This window comes from Rhinoderma darwinii, chromosome 1 (assembly GCF_050947455.1).
Source record: "Rhinoderma darwinii isolate aRhiDar2 chromosome 1, aRhiDar2.hap1, whole genome shotgun sequence".
NCBI lineage: Eukaryota > Metazoa > Chordata > Amphibia > Anura > Rhinodermatidae > Rhinoderma > Rhinoderma darwinii.
Genome location: NC_134687.1, coordinates 610,111,146 through 610,131,827, shown reverse-complemented (window position 1 = coordinate 610,131,827; position 20,682 = coordinate 610,111,146).

Here is a 20,682-nt window from a genome sequence, read left to right as displayed (position 1 = left end):
CACCTCCAGTAGCCATTTTTCGAAATAGGAATCCGGATTGGACCCTTCCACTTTTTCGGGTATTCCCACCATCCTTACGTTATTGCGACGTAAACGGTTCTCCAGGTCATCCGTTTTAGATAACAGATAAGTAACATCCACAGCTACCGCATTTACGTCTCTCCTCATGGGCAGCATTCTGTCTTCCACATCACTGACTCTACCTTCCACCGCTGTTGTACGCTCCGACACCTTCTGCAGATCGTGCCGTATTATGGAAATATCCTCCTTTATTCCGCCCACCTGGCAAGTGAGTTTAGCTAGCGTGGCATTACATAGGCTTACCGCCGAAAAAACATCTGCCAACGTAGGCCCAGGCTTATTTGAATTGTGCGGGCCTCGATCCAGCCCTCCTCCTGAGCTGCCTGCAACATCTTCTCCATTCTCCTCCTCCTCCTTTGAGTCCACCTGTGCCCGCAGCGGTTCATATCTGGACCCGGAGCAGCCTGCCTGCTTTTTCCCTCCTCCTGTCATCTCTCCTCCAGCATCTGCCTTCACGGGTGTCTTTCTGGCAAAGCGCTCCAATCGGGATGCCGCCGCCCCTCTCAAGTCTCTGCTCTCTGCCATCACGCACATGTCGGCGCCATCTTGTAATCCCAGCTCACCTTCCTCTGCCGCCTTAGACTTCCTTGAACGGGTCATTACAGCCTCCAGAGTCTACAGAATAATGTCACCAGGTTCTCCTCTTTCTCCCCTCTCTGCACAGGTATGTCTTCGTTAGAGGAATTTAGCCACAGGATGTGTTTCAGGATATCGGCAGCGGGAGCTCCGGTTCCTGCGTCTGCTCACATATGCCGCTAAGCCACGCCCCTCACTGCCCAATTCTAATAAATTCTATGAAACATCTATGGGGTCTAAATGTTTACTACACCCCTAGATGAATTCCTCAAGGGTTGTAGTTTCCTAAATGGAATGACTTTTTGGGAATTTTCATTGTTTTGTCCCCTCAGGGGCTTTGCAAATGTGACATGGCCTCCGCAAACCATTCCTGCTAAATGTGATCTCCAAAAGCCAAATAGCGCTCTTTCACTTCTAAGCCCCGCCGTGTGTCCAACCAGCCGTTTATGACCACATGTGGGGTATTGTTTTACTCAGGTAGTGCTTTTTCTCCTTCAGTCCTTGTGGAAATGAGAAAAAATTAGCTAAACCTACATTTTCTTTGAAAGAAATGTAGATTTTTATTTTCAGGGCCTACTTCCAATAATTTCTGCAAAAAACCTGTGGGGTCAAAACGCACACTATACCCCTAGATAATTTTCTCAATGGGTGTCGTTTCGAAAATGGGGTCACTTGTGTGGGGTTTTCATTGTTTTGTCCCCTCAGGGGCTTTGTAAATGTGACATGGCCTTCGCAAACCATTTGTAATGACAGGGTAGGGAGACAGACAGGTGAGCCCCAATGTACCCGCCACTCAGTCCCTGCCTACTTGTAACGACCCGTCCTAAGCGACGGGGTACAACTGGGCGACGGTCCCTACACTCAGTAAGTGCAAGACAGACGAACAGACAAGGGTACACAGAAGCTAGGGAAACGGGGAAGCTGCCCACGGAGACACCGTGAGCAACAAGAGTAGTGAACGAGCCGAGTCAAACCAGGAGAGAACGAGGTACCAAACGCTGAGCAGGAGAGTGGTCAGAAAGCCAAGGTCAATAATAAGCAGATGATGAGTATTACAAGCAGCAGCAGCAAGCCAGGAAACAAGCATAGAAGAATCACAGACAAAGGAGGAACAGGAAAGGCAGGTATAAATAGACAGTGGGCAGGAGCTAGCTCCGTCTGGCCAGGCTGTGATAGGCTCTCCCACTCCTAAGCCTGCCATCCTGAGTGGTGGAAGATGGAGTCAGTCTCACAGACATAGGAGCAGGTGCAGACTGATTGCCCACGGGCGTCGACACAGAAGCTGTGTCTGGCAAATCCTTTACAGTACCCCCCTTTTATGAGGGGCCACCGGACCCTTTCTAGCTGGACCTGGTTTATTGGGGAAACGAAGGTGGAACCTCCTGAGCAATACCCCAGCATGAACATCCCGGGCGGGTACCCAAGTCCTCTCCTCAGGCCCGTATCCCCTCCAATGGACCAGGTACTGGAGGGAGCATTGGACCATCCTGCTGTCCACAATCTTGGCCACCTCGATTCTACCCCCTCAGGGGTGAGAACAGGGACCGGAGGTTTCCTCGAGGGAGCCAAGGACGGGGAGCAGCGTTTAAGGAGGGAGGCATGAAAGACGTCGTGCACTCGAAAAGACGGGGGCAACTCCAGTCGGAAGGAGATAGGGTTAAGGACTTCAATGACCTTGTACGGCCCTATAAACCGGGGAGCAAACTTCTTGGACGGGACTTTAAGGCGCAAATTTCTAGAAGATAGCCACACCAGATCCCCGACCACAAACAAGGGGTTAGCAGAACGTCTTCTATCTGCCTGAGTCTTTTGTATGCTCTGGGACGCCTCTAGGTTCTTCTGAACCTGCGCCCAGACTGTGCACAGTTCCTGATGAACGACATCTACCTCGGGATTGTTGGAACTACCAGGTGAAATGGAGGAGAACCGTGGATTAAACCCAAAATTACAGAAAAAGGGGGAGACCCCTGACGAGTTACTGACCCGGTTATTAAGGGAAAATCGGCGAGGGGAATGAATGAGACCCAATCATGTTGACAGTCAGAAATAAAACACCTTAAATATTGTTCTAGAGACTGATTAGTCCTCTCCGTTTGGCCATTAGTTTCAGGATGGAAAGCCGAGGAGAAGGACAGATCAATCTCCAACTTTTTACAGAAGGCTCTCCAAAAGAATGAAACAAATTGTACCCCTCTGTCAGAAACAATATTGACGGAACCCCATGGAGACGCAGGATGTGTTTGACAAACAAGGTAGCTAACGTCTTAGCATTGGGTAGTTTCTTGAGGGGCACAAAGTGGCACATCTTACTGAAGCGGTCTACTACAACCCACACCACCGACTTGCCTTGAGATGGAGGCAAATCGGAGATAAAATCCATGGAGATATGGGTCCAAGGTCTCTGGGGAATGGGCAAAGAACATAGTAAGCCCGCTGGTCGGGACCTGGGAGTCTTGGACCTAGCACAAACCTCACAAGCGGCGACGTAGGCCTTAAAGTCTTTAAGCAACCCAGGCCACCAGTAGTTTCTGCCAATGAGGTGCTTGGTACCCAGGATGCCTGGATGGCCAGATAGTGCAGAGTCATGATTTTCCCTAAGTACCCTTAGCCGGAGTTGCAGGGGAACAAACAGCTTGTTCTCAGGAAGGTTCCCGGGAGCTTAACCTTGATCAGCCGCAATTTCGGAGACTAAATCAGAATCAATAGAGGAAATGATTATACCTGGAGGCAAAATACAAGCAGGATCTTCCTCCGAAGGAGGGCTGGCCATGAAGCCACGCGACAGTGCGTCAGCCTTAATATTTTTAGACCCAGCCCTATAGGTGACCAAAAAGTTGAATCTGGTAAAAAATAACGCCCATCGAGCTTGTCTCGGGTTTAGCCTCCGGGCAGATTCTAAGAAAACCAGATTCTTGTGGTCGGTAAGGACCGTTACCTGGTGCCTAGCCCCATCCAGGAAGTGGCGCCACTCTTCAAATGCCCATTTAATGGCTAAGAGTTCGCGGTTGCCAATATCATAGTTACTCTCAGTGTGTGAAAACTTCCTGGAGAAGTAGGCACAGGGACGGAGATGGGTGAGGGACCTGGTACCCTGGGACAAGACAGCACCCACTCCCACCTCGGAGACGTCAACCTCCACGATGAATGGCTCCATTTGGTTGGGCTGAACCTGCACTGGGGCCGAGATAAAGCACTTCTTAAGGACCTCAAAAGCCTGGACAGCCTCAGGAGGCCAGTGGAGGAGATCAGCACCTTTGCGAGTGAGATCCGTAAGAGGCTTAGGAATGACCGAGAAGTTAGAAATAAATCTCCTGTAATAATTAGCGAATCCCAGGAAGCACTGTAACGCCTTCAGGGAGGCAGGTTGGACCCATTCCGCCACAGCCTGGACCTTGGCGGGGTCCATGCGGAATTCATGAGGAGTGAGGATTTGACCCAAAAATTGTATCTCTTGTACCCCAAACACACATTTTTCGGTCTTAGCAAACAGTTTGTTTTCCCGAAGGACCTGGAGCACCTTCCTGACATGCTCAATGTGGGAGGACCAGTCCTTGGAAAACACAAGTATGTCATCAAGGTACACTACAAGAAATACCCCCAGGTAGTCTCTTAAAATTTCATTTATGAAATTCTGGAAGACCGCGGGAGCATTACACAACCGAAAGGGCATGACGAGGTATTCGAAATGACATTCGGGCGTGTTAAACGCAGTCTTCCACTCATCCCCCTCTTTGATGCGGATAAGGTTATAAGCCCCCCGTAGATCAAACTTAGAGAACCATTGGGCCCCCTGAACCTGATTGAAGAGATCAGGAATCAAAGGAAGGGGGTACTAGTTCCTTACAGTGACCTTATTCAAGTTCCGGTAGTCGATGCACAGCCTAAGACCACCATCCTTCTTCCCTACGAAGAAAAAGCCAGCACCTACCGGAGAAGTAGAGGGGCGAATGTAACCCTTGGCCAGGCATTCCTGGATATACTCTCTCATGGCTTCACGTTCGGGACAAGAGAGATTAAATATCCTACCCTTAGGGAGCTTAGCTCCTGGTACCAAATCGATTGTGCAATCGTATTCTCTATGAGGAGGTAACACTTCGGAGGCCTCTTTAGAGAAAACATCAGCGAAGTCCTGAACAAACTCAGGTAGAGTGTTCACCTCCTCAGGGAGAGAAATGGAATTAACAGAAAAACATGACGTCATGCATTCATTACCCCATTTGGTAAAATCCCCAGTATTCCAGTTAAACATGGGATTATGCATCTGCAACCAGGGAAGGCCTAAAACCAAATCGGATGATAATCCCTGCATCACCAGTACAGAGCACTGCTCCAAATGCATGGAGCCAACAAGGAGTTCAAAAACAGGGGTATGCTGTGTAAAATAACCATTAGCAAGAGGAGTGGAGTCGATACCCACTACCGGGACAGGTTTAGGCAAATCAATCAATGGCATAGCTAGAGACATAGCAAATTCCACAGACATAATATTAGCAGAAGACCCCGAATCCACGGGGTAGCAGACCTACCACCAAAAGAGACCTGAAAGGGAAGCAAGATTTTATTAGGTTTCATCTTTATGGGAAATACCTGTGTGCCCAAGTGACCTCCCCGATGATCACTTAGGCGCGGAAGTTGTTCACTTGATGCTTGTCATCCCCACAGTAGAAGCAGAGACCATTCTTCCTGCGGAACTCACTACGTTGTTGGGGGGACACGGAGGCCCCAAGTTGCATAGGTACATCCGAGTCTTCCGTGGATGAACGAAGCAACGGAACCTCGGGAGGCATCATGGGGGAGTCAGAGGAGAAGGCACAAAAACTTTCAAGTCGTCGTTCCCTGAGACGTCGGTCAAGTCGTACCGCTAAAGCCATAACCTGATCTAGGGAGTCAGCAGAGGGATAGCTAACTAGCAGGTCTTTCATGGCGTTCGACAGACCCAATCTAAACTGGCACCTCAAGGCAGGGTCATTCCACCGAGAAGCTACACACCACTTCCTAAAGTCAGAACAATACTCCTCAACAGGTCTCTTACCCTGACGTAAGGTCACCAGCTGACTCTCGGCAAAGGCAGTCTTGTCAGTCTCGTCATAAATGAGCCCGAGAGCAGAAAAGAAAAGATCAACGGAGGAAAGTTCAGGGGCGTCAGGAGCCAAGGAGAAGGCCCATTCTTGGGGCCCGTCCTGGAGCCGGGACATAATTATACCCACCCGCTGGCTCTCAGAACCTGAGGAGTGGGGCTTTAAGCGAAAATAGAGCCTACAACTCTCCCGAAAGGAGAAAAAAGTCTTCCGGTCCCCTGAGAACCGGTCAGGCAACTTGAGGTGGGGTTCGAGAGGTGAGGTGGGGGGCACTACCAGGGAAGCATCACGCAGGTTGTCCCTCTGAGCCAGGGCCTGGACCTGTAGGGAGAGGCCCTGCATCTGCTGAGCCAGGGTCTCAAGGGGGTCCATAGAAGTGTCAGGGACCAGGGTAGACTAGGTATATGGGCCTGTGATTATGTAATGACAGGGTAGGGAGACAGACAGGTGAGCCCTAATTTACCCGCCACTCAGTCCCTGCCTACTTGCAACGACCCGTCCTAAGCGACGGGGTACAACTGGGCGACGGTCCATATGCTCAGTAAGTGCAAGACAAACGAACAGACAAGGGTACACAGAAGCTAGGGAAACGGGGCAGCTGCCCACGGAGACACCGTGAGCAACAAGAGTAGTGAACGAGCCGAGTCAAACCAGGAGAGAACGAGGTACCAAACGCTGAGCAGGAGAGTGGTCAGAAAGCCAAGGTCAATAACAAGCAGATGATGAGTAGTACAAGCAGCAGCAGCAAGCCAGGAAACAAGCATAGAAGAATCATAGGCAAAGGAGGAACAGGAAAGGCAGGTATAAATAGACAGTGGGCGGGAGCTAGCTCCGTCTGGCCAGGCTGTGATAGGCTCTCCCACTCCTAAGCCTGCCATCCTGAGTGGTGGAAGATGGAGTCAGTCTCACAGAAATAGGAGCAGGTGCAGACTGATTGCCCACGGACGTCGACACAGAAGCTGTGTCTGGCAAATCCTTTACACCATTCCTGCTAAATGTGAACTCCAAAAGGCAAATGGTGCTCCATCCCTTCTAAGCCCTGCCGTGTGTCCAAACAGCCGTTTATTACCACATGTGGGGTATTGTTTTACTCGGGAGAAATTGCTTTACAAATTTGGTGGTGCTTTTTCTCCTTCAGTCCTTGTGGAAATGAGAAAAAATTAGCTAAACCTACATTTTCTTTGAAAAAATTTAGATTTTTATTTTCCGGGCCTAATTCCAATAATTTGTGCAAAAAAACCTGTGGGGTCAAAACGCTCACTATACCCCTAGATAATTTACTCAATGGGTGTAGTTTCCAAAATGGGGTCACTTGTGGGGGGTTTCTACTGTTTTGTCCCCTCAGGGGCTTTGTAAATGTGACATGGCCTCCGCAAACCATTCCTGCTAAATGTGAACTCTATCCCTTCTAAGCGCTGCCGTGTGTTCAAACAGATGTTTATTACCACATGTGGGGTATTGTTTTACTCGGGAGAAATTGCTTTACAAATTGGTGGTGCTTTTTCTCCTTTAGTCCTTGTGGAAATGAGAAAAAAAAATTCTAAACCTACATTTTCACAGCCTACTTCCAATAATTTCTGTAAAAAACCTGTGCAGTCAAAATGCTCACTACACCTCTAGATAATTTCCTTGAGGTGTGTAGTTTCCCAAATGGGGTCACTTTTGGGGGATTTCCACTGTTTTGGCACCGCAAGAGCCCTTCAAACCTGACATGGTGCCTAAAATATATTGTAATAAAAATAAGGCCACAAAATCCACTAGGTGCTCCTTTGCTTCTGAGGCCGGTGCTTCAGTCCAGTAACACGCTAGGGCCACATGTGGGATATTTCCTAAAACTGCAGAACCTGGGCAATAAATATTGAGTTGCATTTCTCTGGTAAAACTTTCTGTGTTATAAAGAAAATTGGATTAAAAATTTATTTCTGCAAAAAAATATGACATTTGTAAATTTCACCTCTACTTTGCTTTAATTCCTGTGAAAAGTCTAAAGGGTTAAGAAATTTTCTAAATGCTGTTTTGAATACTTTGAGGGGTGAAGTTTTTAAAATGGGGTGACTTTTTGGGGGTTTCTAATATATAATGACCTCAAAGCCACTTCACAACTGAACTGACCCCTGTAAAAATAGCCTTTTGAAATTTTCTTGAAAATGTCAGAAATTACTGCTAAAGTTCTAAGCCTTGTAACGTCCTAGAAAAATAAAAGGAGGTTCAAAAAACGATGGCAATCTAATGTAGACATATGGGGGATGTTAATTAGCAACAATTTTGTGTGTTATAACTGCCTGTCTTACAAGCAGATACATTTAAGTTTAGAAAAATGCTAATTTTTGCAATTTTTCGCCAAATTTTGGTGTTTTTCACAATTAAATACTGAACATATCGAGCAAATTTTGCCAGTAATATAAAGTCCAATGTGTCACGAGAAAACAATCTCAGAATCGCTTGGATAGATAAAAGCATTCCGACGTTATTACCACATAAAGTGAAACATGTCAGATTTGAAAAATGAGGCTCTGTCAGGAAGGTCAAAAGTGGCTAAAGAGGGAAGGGGTTAATAGTTAAAATCAATTAGTAACAATACAAAAAGTCTCGGTGTAGCCCTGGACGTAGGACTAAAAAAATAATTAAATAAAGGTGAATAAAAAAAAGTGTTCACAGTAAAAAATAAAAAAAAATACTTTTTGTCCATAAAATGTGGGTTTATTTTGCAAAAGTTTTACAAACGAACAACACATTTATGGTATCACCTAAATCGTAACAACCGCGATTTGCAGACAGAAAAAAATCTGCCTCAGAATTCCTTCAGAAAAAGTCTGTACTTTTTTTTCCGCTGCGTATTTCGCAGGACTGTGGGCAAAAAAACTCTCAAGTGTCGCAGGTTTTTCCTGCCTCCAATTTCAATGAGAGGTCAAAGGCAGAATTCGTGGCAAGAAAGGACATGCCACTTTTTTATCTCGTGAGCGGCCAAAAGCCACCCAGGAAAAAAAATGCCTCTGCCTCCCATTGAAATCAATGGGGGACAATTTAGTCCGTTCTTTGTCATTGATTCAAACGCGTTTTTTGCGTGACAATAAGTGCCAATAAACTCTATGTGAACTGACCCTGTCATGTCCCTCGACTTAGGTTTCTATTCACTGTCATGTTATGTTATATGCTCCTATTGCAGTTGCTTTGCTTTATTTAGTTTGTCCCTGCTATCTCCCTGTAGCTAGGCTCTGAGGTAATAGCTCCTCCCTTCTTTCTGTGCCTAGTTGTCTTTCCTCATGGTTCCCATACTGTGTAGTCATCTCCTGCTCAACTCTGGCAAAATATCATCTTTTCACCTGCTGGTTTGTGTACATTACAAGTATTTCAGCCTGAAAATAAACTTCTCTGGAAACTTCCCACGTGCCTCTTCAGCTGAGTTGACGCTATCTGACAGTGTCTTGGTGTGAGTACCGGTTCAATACAGACATATACAGTGAGATTGTCTCAAGGGCCCTACAACTTACAGCCTGGTCATGGAGTCAGAATAGTGAAAAGATGATTATATATCTGCCAGATCCAGCTGTATAGTCAGTGTGCAGCTCCTGCAGAGATAGTCACAGACAAGCAACTGCCTGCAGAAGAAATCATCAGTGTGTGTGACCCCACAGCATAGACCCTTCTAGCAAGCTAGCACCCCCACCTCTGTATTATCCACATCCTGTCTGTGAGGTGTCATGTCTGAAGAGAACATTGCACAGTCTTCTCAAGGTGAACAGTACCTACAGTCAGAAGAAAGTATGGATCCTAGTCTGCAGTACAGTGAGAGAGCTAAACGCTCTGCTAAGCCTACATGGAAGGTTACAGAGAATCTAGAAGGTGCAAAACATGAACTTTCTTCTGCTGTCTCAAACTTATGGCAAAGATTGCTGAGTCACATCTCCACCATCTCACAGCCTGCTCACAATGTTTCACCACTAGAGGGAGCTCTAGAACAGCTTTGTACAGCGTATGAACATTATTCACTGAAAAGCCAGGAATATGTTGGCATTTTGAAGAAACTTAATACAAAGGATTCTTTAGAAGAATTTGAAAGCTTCCAAAAACTTAATTTGGAACGAGACAGCCTAGTATGCAAAATTAAGTCTAACACAGAGGCAAGAATCGCGCAATTACAGGAAACGTAGTCTCGCATTTCTAAGTCTACCAGTCGTTCAAAACTATCTTCTAAGTCAAGATCTTCAAAATATTCCACGCTCAGCGAACAGCTCATAAGAGCGCGGGCTGAAGCAGAGGCTACTAAAATACAGGCCGTCTTTGCGCAAAAGAAGGCAGATAAGGAAGCCGATGCAGTGCGCCAAAAGGCAGATATGGAAGCCGATGCAGCGCGCCAAAAGGCAGATATGGAAGCCGATGCAGCGCGCCAAAAGGCAGATATGGAAGCCGATGCAGCGCGCCAAAAGGCAGATATGGAAGCCGATGCAGCGCGCCAAAAGGCGGAAATAGAAACTTTAAACAAACAATGCGAGCATGCCACAGCTATGGCAAGGTTAAAGGTTTTAGAAGAAGCTGCCAGGGGAAGTGAAAGAGACAGCATCAGTGTATGTGAAGTGGAGGTAGAAGATCCTCTTAAGCGCACAAGAGACTATGTACTAAGCCAAAACAGTGAACCTGTGATTGCTGCGAATGATCCTGACAGCGCAAATATTTCTCCAGAGCAACGGGGCACAGATTCTTCTGCAGCATTCTGCATCCAAGGTCAGTACAAGGCATTACCAATTTGTCATCCTTACCTTTCTCCACATACCACATTGCACCAGAACCCTGCATCTCAGCAAGCTCATTACACAGACGCCCAGGTGCAATCCAATATGCTAGCAAGTCACCAGACTCCTGGCAACCACATAGTTCCAGTTCCATGTGTAGCTAAACCTATGGACTTTAAACTATCTCCTGGATTGAACGCCCGTGCAGACCCGTATTTCCCTATGTCTCTTAGCCAGAACACCGCAAATAATATGATCAGCACTACTCAGCCAGCAATACTCTGCCCAAAGTCAGAGAGAACTGACATGACAGAGTTTGCAAGATACATGGTTCGCCGCGAACTTACTAAAACCGGCCTCACAGGGTTTGACGACCAGCCTGAGAACTACAGGGGCTGGAAATGTGCCTTCAGAACCGTTATTAGTGACATTGGCATTACTGCTGCTGAAGAACTAGATCTGCTGATCAGGTGGCTCGGTCCACAGTCTACAGAACGTGTCAAGAGATTGAGATCTGTTCACATCGAGAATCCAACTGCAGGCCTCATCGCTGCTTGGGAGAGACTGGAACAAAGCTTTGGCAGTCCTGAAGCCATAGAGAATGCTCTGTTTAAACGGCTGCAAGGATTTCCAAAAATATCTGGCAAAGACAATGAAAAATTCCAAGAGCTCAGCGACCTACTCTTAGAGCTCCAGCTGGCCAAGGCAGACCCACACCTACCTGGCCTCAGTTACCTTGACACAGCTCGTGGGGTAAACCCAATAGTTTCCAAGCTGCCGTACAATATTCAAGAAAGGTGGACTACACTTGGGTCAAGATACAAAAAAGAAAAGCAAGTCTCCTTTCCTCCATTTTCTTACTTCTGTGAATTTATCAGGAACATTGCAGAATCCAAGAATGACCCAAGCTTTACCTCCAGTGAGTCCAGTGGTCCTGGTTCACCCCATCCTAAGTACGACAGCCCACGTTCTAACTATAGAAACCACAGAGGTCCAGTGTCAGTGAAAAAGACTGATGTCCTTCCCACACCCTCATCAGCTCCAGACAAGTACAACCAAGGTGAAAAGATTGAAAATCCTAATCGCCTATGTCCTATTCATAAGAAGCCACATCCTCTCAAGAAATGCATTGGCTTCAGAAAGAAACCGCTCCAGGAACGCAAAGAGCTTCTAAAGAAATTTAGGGTATGTTACAGATGTTATGCGTCTACTGAACATTTCGCTAAAGACTGTAAAACTACTATTAAATGCATAGAGTGCGGCTGTGAGGACCATGTGCAAGCGCTCCATCCATCTCAATTCAGTCCTGCTCCACCTGCACATTCCACTCTTGCGATAAATCATGGCAGGGAGAATGCAGAGCAAGCAGCAAATCTTACTACTGTATCTTCTTCATGCACAGAAGTCTGCGGAGACGACCTTTGCGACAAGTCCTGCGCAAAGATATGTCTAGTCAACGTATACCCCAAGGGTCAACCGGAAAGGGCCGTAAAGGTGTATACCATCCTGGACGATCAGAGCAACCGTTCACTCGCAAGATCAGAACTCTTTGACCTGTTCAACTTAAAAGGAGATGCTTACCCTTACACCTTGGGTACTTGTAGTGGCATTACAGAGGTCTCCGTAAGAAGAGCCTGTGGACTTATAGTGGCTTCTCTCAACAATCAGGAGATACACTTACCCACACTTGTTGAGTGCAACCAGATACCATCCAACAAAGATGAGATTCCTACGTCAGAGGCTGCTCTTCATCACACTCATCTAAGGGCTATAGCGAAAGAAATACCAGCCCTTGACAAGAGTGCAGAGATCCTACTTCTGCTCGATAGAGACATTCTCAGGGTACATAAGGTACGCCAGCAAATCAACGGACCACATGATGCTCCGTTTGCCCAACGCCTTGATTTAGGTTGGGTTATCATAGGCAACGTCTGTATAGACAAGATGAAGAAGCCTACCAAGATTTCCTCATTTAAAACTCACATTTTGCCAAATGGTCGCAACACTTATTTTCAGCCATGCCCACACCATTACTGGGTGAAAGAGAAGCTGAGCAACAGTAAGTGGCAGCTTGACCACCAAGATAATATGAACACATTCCTGTCCTGGGATGACAGTCTTGCATCAACAGTGTTCAATTCTACAAGTGAAGACAATAAGTTGGCACTTGCAAGGGAGGATAAAGAATTTCTCAAGGTTATGGACAAAGAATTTGCTCAGGATGAGTCTAACAGCTGGGTAGCACCTTTGCCTTTCCGTTCCCCAAGACCGAAATTACCAAACAATCTACAGCAAGCAGTTTCGAGATTTTCCTCTTTAAAACGCACCCTAAAGAGGAAACCAGAGATGGAAAAACATTTTGTAGACTTCATGCAAAATATATTTGATAGAGATCATGCAGAACCTGCACCACCACTAAAGGAAGGAGAAGAATGCTGGTACCTTCCATCCTTTGGCGTGTATCACCCTCGCAAGCCTAATCAAATCAGAGTGGTGTTTGATTCCAGCGCTCAGCATGAAGGCGTTTCTCTAAACAACCTGCTCCTCACTGGGCCTAACCTAAACAACAACCTCATAGGAGTACTCATCCGCTTCAGACAAGAACCTGTTGCAGTAATGGCTGACATCCAGCAAATGTTCCACTGCTTCATTGTCAAGGAAGACAACAGGAACTACCTCAGGTTTCTATGGCACAAAGACAATGATGTCAACAACAAGGTCACAGATTACCGGATGAAGGTACATGTCTTCGGCAACAGCCCCTCTCCTGCTGTAGCAATCTATGGATTGAGAAGGACAGCACAGGAAGGTGAGAAGGGGTATGGATCTGATGCTCGTCAATTTGTTGAGAAGAACTTCTATGTAGATGATGGACTTAAATCCTTACCCACAAGTGAAGAGGCAATCGATCTCCTCACCAGAACGCAGGCAATGCTGTCTGTAGCAAATCTCAGACTTCACAAGATTATCTCTAACAGCCAGAAGGTAATGAAAGCGTTCCCCTCTGAAGATCATGCAACCAACTTGAAAGACCTCGATCTTGGTTCTGATGTTCCTCCTATACAACGAAGCCTAGGTTTGCTGTGGGACATTAAGCAAGACACATTCACCTTCCAAGTGTCAGCCAGTGACAAGCCTTTTACCAAGCGAGGAGTTTTATCTGTTGTGAACAGCATCTATGATCCTCTTGGCTTCATAGCCCCCGTCACCATTCAAGGCAAGAAATTGCTGAGACAGTTTACCACTGAGAACATAGGCTGGGATACTTCTCTGCCTATTGAGAAACAACAAAGGTGGAAGATATGGAAGGAGTCTCTGAAAATATTAGAACAACTCCAAGTCTCACGTTGTTATGTTCCCAGCTCTCTTTCAGCTGCCAGCAGAAGAGAAATACACATTTTCTCTGATGCGTCTATCGAAGCCATAGCTGCAGTAGCCTATTTGAGAATCCCAGGAACCAACAAGCCTCACTGTGGATTTGTCCTGGGTAAGGCCAAACTAACCCCAAAACCCGCACACTCTGTGCCAAGACTTGAGCTTTGTGCAGCTGTGCTAGCAGTAGAGATTGCTGAAGTTATTAAAAACGAAATGGACATTGCAATTGATTCATTTTCTTTCTACACAGATAGTAAAGTTGTGCTTGGTTATATATACAACCAAACAAAACAATTCTATGTATATGTCAGCAACAGAGTAGAACGCATTAGAAGTTTTTCTACTCCTGGGCAGTGGCAGTACATCTCCACTGACCTTAACCCAGCTGATCGTGGAACAAGACCTGAACCGGCAGCAGGCCTATGTGACATGTGGTTGTCACCTCCAAGATTCTTGTATGAGGATCCCTGTTTAATTCCTACCAACACCACCTATGAGATGGTGGATCCCGAGTCTGACAAGGAAATCAGGCCTACAAATACCACGCTCTTCACTTCTGTAATTCCAAAATTGAAGCTGAAGTCACATCGCTTTGAGCGCTTCTCAAATTGGTCATCTATTGTGCGAGCTGTTGCTCACCTAATTCATATCGCTCACTGCTTTGCTAAGGACACATCAGAGTGTCATGGCTGGCATATCTGTAAAGAACACCCTACTGTCGCAGACATCGAACATGCTGAAGAAGTCATTACCCGTTGTGTGCAACAAGAAGTATACAGTCAGGAGATTGACAATATTACAAAGGGTATCAATCTTTCCAAGAGCAGTGCACTCTTTGAACTGAATCCAGTGCTTGATCATCACAAATTGCTGAGAGTGGGCGGCCGTATAGTGAGATCTGATCTAAGTAGCAAGGAACAAAATCCTGTCATTATACCAGGTCGGCATCATATTGCTACACTATTGGTCCGACACCATCATGAAAGAGTGCAGCACCAAGGCAGACAGTTTACGGAAGGTGCCATCAGGTCAGCCGGCTTGTGGATCGTAGGGATGAAGAGATGCATCTCTTCCGTGCTCCATAAATGTGTCAAGTGTCATAAGTTAAGAGGAAGACACCATCAACAACAAATGGCAAATCTCCCAGCAGACCGACTAAGTACGGAACCGCCCTTTACTTATGTTGGGGTGGATGTCTTTGGCCCATGGTCAGTTGTTACACGAAGGACCCGTGGTGGAGTCGCAAACAGCAAACGGTGGGCTGTGCTGTTTACATGTCTCAGCATCCGAGCAGTACACATTGAAGTGATTGAGTCTATGGATTCTTCTTGCTTCATCAATGCCCTCCGAAGATTCTTCTCTATCCGAGGACCCGTCAAGCAACTGAGGTCTGACTGCGGCACTAACTTCGTGGGAGCCAGCAAAGAACTGCAGTTAGACAATTTCTTGTCTAACAATGGGTGCACATGGGTGTTTAACCCTCCACATTCGTCTCACATGGGAGGATCATGGGAACGCATGATTGGAATTGCACGCAAAATCCTTGACTCCATGTTGCTGGATCACAAGTCTTTGCTTACTCATGAGATCTTGGTCACCTTTCTTGCAGAGGTGTCCGCCATAATCAATGCAAGGCCACTAGTCCCAGTATCCTCGGACCCTGATTCCCCAGTTATTCTTACCCCAGCTACGCTTCTTACCCAGAAGATCGGGACTGCTGCAATCCCTCCGGGAATCTTTGACCACAGCGACATTTACCGACGCCAATGGAAACAGGTACAATACCTGTCCAACGTGTTCTGGCACCGCTGGAAGACAGAGTATTTGCACATACTTCAAAGCCGTCACAAATGGCAGACGTCGAGACCTAACCTCCAGGAAGGTGACCTTGTTCTTCTAAAGGATAAGGAAGCCCATCGCAATGAATGGCCAATGGGTCTTGTTACCAAGGTTATGCCTAGTGATGATGGAAAGACTCGAAAGGTAGAGGTCAAGGTGACCAAAGGAGGCTCAGTGCGAGTTTTCTTCCGCCCAATCACTGAACTAGTGCTTCTTCTTCCAAAGAAAGAAGGCACATAAAGGACACAGCCCCCAGCTGGCTGCTAGCTGTGTTATATTTGGAACACCTTACCATTTGGAATATACAGTGGGTTGGTGGAAGTGTTGGCAAGTTGCGGCTTCCCCAATCCGAAGATGGGTTTCTTACTTGGAACTTGTACAAGCGGATACCTACTGTTGTGGACTATCGGCAACAGACTTGGACTATAACTATTGTCATTGTTTGCATGTTCCTTTTGTCTTTCAGGTTCCAGGATCCACTACTGGACATTATTCAAGGACATTCTTTCAAGTTTGATTTTATTGTGAAATCTAAAGATTTCAGACGGGGAGTGTCATGTCCCTCGACTTAGGTTTCTATTCACTGTCATGTTATGTTATATGCTCCTATTGCAGTTGCTTTGCTTTATTTAGTTTGTCCCTGCTATCTCCCTGTAGCTAGGCTCTGAGGTAATAGCTCCTCCCTTCTTTCTGTGCCTAGTTGTCTTTCCTCATGGTTCCCATACTGTGTAGTCATCTCCTGCTCAACTCTGGCAAAATATCATCTTTTCACCTGCTGGTTTGTGTACATTACAAGTATTTCAGCCTGAAAATAAACTTCTCTGGAAACTTCCCACGTGCCTCTTCAGCTGAGTTGACGCTATCTGACAGTGTCTTGGTGTGAGTACCGGTTCAATACAGACATATACAGTGAGATTGTCTCAAGGGCCCTACAACTTACAGCCTGGTCATGGAGTCAGAATAGACCCTAATAAAGGTAACGTGTTATTTAAACCGCATGGTGAACAATGTAACAAAAAAGCAACAGCCAATTGCTTTTTTTCCGCCCTCACCCGAAATTCTTTTTATAAAAGTTAGCCAATAATTTATGTGTACCCAAAAATGGTTCTATTAAAAAAAAATTCAATCCCCCAAAACAAGCCAACATACGGCTACATAGATGGAAAAATAAAAACGTTTTGGGTCTTAGAATGTGGGACATAAAAGCTATGATTTTTTATGAAATGTGCTTTTAAAAACTATACATATTTGATATTGACTCATACATATAGAATCATACCAACCCATAGAGTAAAGGTAACATGTCAATGACGGAATAGCTGTTTTTTTTTTCCATACCCCCCCAGAAAGAGTTAATGAAAGTTAATAAATAAGTTATATGTACCCCAAAATGGTGCCAATGAAAAATACAACTGATATCACAAAAAATAGCCTTCATAAAGCTACATCAACAGATAAATAAAAATTTCTGACTCTCAAAATGCGGCAATGCAAAAACAAAAAAATTCTCAAGTCATGAAGACCAAAAGAAGCTCGGTCCTGAAAAGGGTAAGTTCATAGTTACTATACACTTAATTGTTAAACCTGGGCAGGTACCAGGGCCGACTGTGCCTGAAGGGGCCCATTCCACTACACCAGATTCCAATTTTTTTTTTACTTGGCAATGCGGCGGGGTGTAATTTGGCTGCTGTGTGACCGCGTTTATCTCCTTTAAATTTAAAAAAATTATTGATCAGAGAGCCATTGGCTCCCTGCCCTGCCATTTTCTTTCATAGGCCACAGGTGGGTTTAGGCCTGTGGCCTACTAGATACCGGGAGCGCGCTAATGGCGTCAGAGGCCCAGTTCAGGCGGCGCCACAACGTCACTGGATCCTGCTGCCTGCGCCGAGCTACTGAATGCACATAGATGAAGAAGTCCCAACTTGTCGAGGGGAACAGCTAAAAGATATTAAGGTGAGTTTAAGTTGTTTTTTCTTTTATGGGGCGCAAAGGGGCACTATTAAAAGAGGGACACTACTGTAGGGAGACATAACTGGACTGAGTGGGGTTATAAAAGGGGCATTGTTACTGAGTGGGCTCACAAAATAGCTTATTATTACTGTGTGGGCATAAAAGAGGGCATTATTACTGAGCGGGGCATAAACAGGGGCATTATTAATTAGTTGGCCATTAAAGGGGCACTATTACTATGTGGGGGCACTAAAAGCGGCACTATCAGCGCGCACAATCATTTTTTCTTGGTCAGCCATATCATGACGGTCAATAATCCCCTGCAGGTTTTGGCCCGCCCAGATCCAGTAACTAAGTAACCTGATGCATGGGTTCTATATCTGATATCTATATATATAACAACTCACGCAGAACATATGGAATAACACTGTCGGTATCACTACAGAAGCCCCAGATTTACAAACCTGTTTTTCTGGTGATCTTACCCAGTTTAAGAATTTCTGTGTAAGATCTATTTTTCTTTATGACACAGGTAATCGGGTTCATAGACTCTCATAGATTATTAAGACTCTCCTGCAAGAAGACTTCCAGTCTTGGGCATTTAGTCTCAAATCCGGGGATCCCATCTTAGTAAGTGTGGTTTTCTTCCTCTCTGCTTCAAGGTCTTCTGATACTGCCCATTTATTCTCTTTAAAACAAGAAATACTCCGCAGAGTTTAGACGGAGGGTTCCTGATAGTGATTAAAATGATTCTTCCCACCGTAGCCCGTTTTCTCAATGTGACTTTTTAAAGCTTAATTTAGTTAACAGGCACATCAAAGAGAGAAAGTCAGAGAGGGAGGCTACCACTTGTCGTCCTGCTGTCTTCACCTGTCCTGATGAGGTGGAAAATGAACCAATGCAAATTAGTCCGCTGAGGCTCTCAAAGGTGGAAAGACTCCTAGATCTTTGTATATTTTGTGGCAATAAGGGGCATTTTGCCCAGAAGTATACCCTAAAAATGGAAAACTTCATAGCCTAGAAGGTAAAATGGAGGTTCATTTGGTGCATTTGATTTCTCTCCCAAAAATATACTGTTGCTACCCATTATGGTTGAGTGGGAAAGTGTTTCCTTACCTTTACAAGCCTTTATAGATTGTAGCGCTGCAGCCGATTTTCTAGATTTTGATTTGGCCCAAAGTTTGATTATCACTCTGTGCCTTTGGAGAACCCATTGGCATTTGTGCCTTAGATAGCACCCCTTTATCTGGGGATCTGTAAGCTTATGCACCCCTGGGTCTTAAGCTGTCAGTAGGAGGTATTCGATTTTGGCACTCTTTCCGCCCAGGATGCAAAACCTTAAAGTCGATTCTCTTTCTGACAGTTTATTGTAGCAGTACGTGTAGACCCCTGCACCTCTCCCATCAGCCCCCTGTTCAGATGACGGCAGGGTAGAGGCAGGATAAATCCAAACTGCTCACAGGCTTGAGTCAATGTTCACCCAGTAAAACCGGCACAGCTATTTGTTCCTAGGGACCTTAGGTACGCTGTGCTCACGAAATGTAATGGCAGCAAGATATCTGGCCATCCGGTTATCACACAGATGTTTAAGGCTTTGTCCTGATCTGTCTGGTGGCTATGAGAAAAGATGGTAAGAGATTTCTTGAGGAATGTAATGTTTATGCCCGCAATAAAATACCCAGAACTCTACCCTTTTAAGAGCATTAACCCCCCCCCCAGGAGACTATTTACTCACATACAGATGTATTAACCCTTAAATTTGCTTGACTTTGGTTCGGAACTCCAATTTCTCATGAAACCAATTCAATACAATATTGTTACATGCTAGAAAAACCCTTGACAGTCTGCAATTCACATCACAACCACTGGGTAGCCACCCATAGACAGATATAGCAAAGACATCTCGTGACAGAATGTCGCGAAATCCTGTTCATTTTCAAAGCTGGTCATCTCACACCCCACATTTCAGTATAGATTGAAGAATGAGGCAAGGTAAGGAAGGAGACATCTGTATTCATCGACTTCATTGTTGAGTTGCCCATCTCAGGGGGTTGGACACTATGTGTGTAGTAGTGGACAGATTCATGAAAATGGCTTGGGCTCTGAAGTTTTGTTGGCCAGAGGATCAGAATGCTGAAGTCAATTTGGAATAATTTTGCAACAGTTGCCCTTCATGCCAAACACAAGTATGATCTCCACCGCAAGCCACGTAAGTTCAAGGTAGAAGATAGAGTATGCTTGTCCACCAAGAACATCAGGTTGCAGAAACATTATGTAATTTTATATTTTCGTGGTGTTGATCACTAAAAAGATTTTAGATACAGCATTACATTGTCATTGATTTGTTGTGAGCATTCAATGACACAAAATAGCCGTCATGTATTGTCACAGGTGGCTTCACTAGAATATGGCTGGCTTGCACTACTGGAATGCCTCGCGGTCCATAACACAAACCCATTGGGATTCTGTGTCATGTAAGGGTCTCTGCTGAGTGCATGGGACCTAATAAGGTCTGTGACTTTTCTATAATATGTCCTTAGGAGATTATGACACAAGAAGTGTCTTCTATCACATTCCATCTCGTCATCCTGTGGCACGATATCAGAAAAAGATGCCAATGGCTGCATCTCGATGATCCGCCGCTTTCATCCTTAAGCGTTGCTTTTTTTTCCTTCTCATCACTAATGAATTTTCTTTCTTTCTCTGACATATTTGGAAGTGCACTCTGCTACACTACACATTAAACTCCTCTCTGCTCCCCTCCCCCCCTCCTGTCATTTTAAGTATGATGCACAATGTGTGAATATCACCCACTGCAGAAGCTATATTATGTTCCTCTGGTGAGCATGGTGCATTTCTGGAGGAAGTCTTAATCGAGCACTTAAGCTGTAATACTCTGGAGGAATGCCCTGCGGAGAGCTCAGTATCCTGAGCACTGCTGAGCTGGTTTCACCACTTTCCCCTAAGCACTTTTACTGCAAGCTGATTAGACCATTAGGGTTTACGAACGTCTTTTACTTCCTTACGTGCCTTTTGTTTTCTAGCTCAGGAGA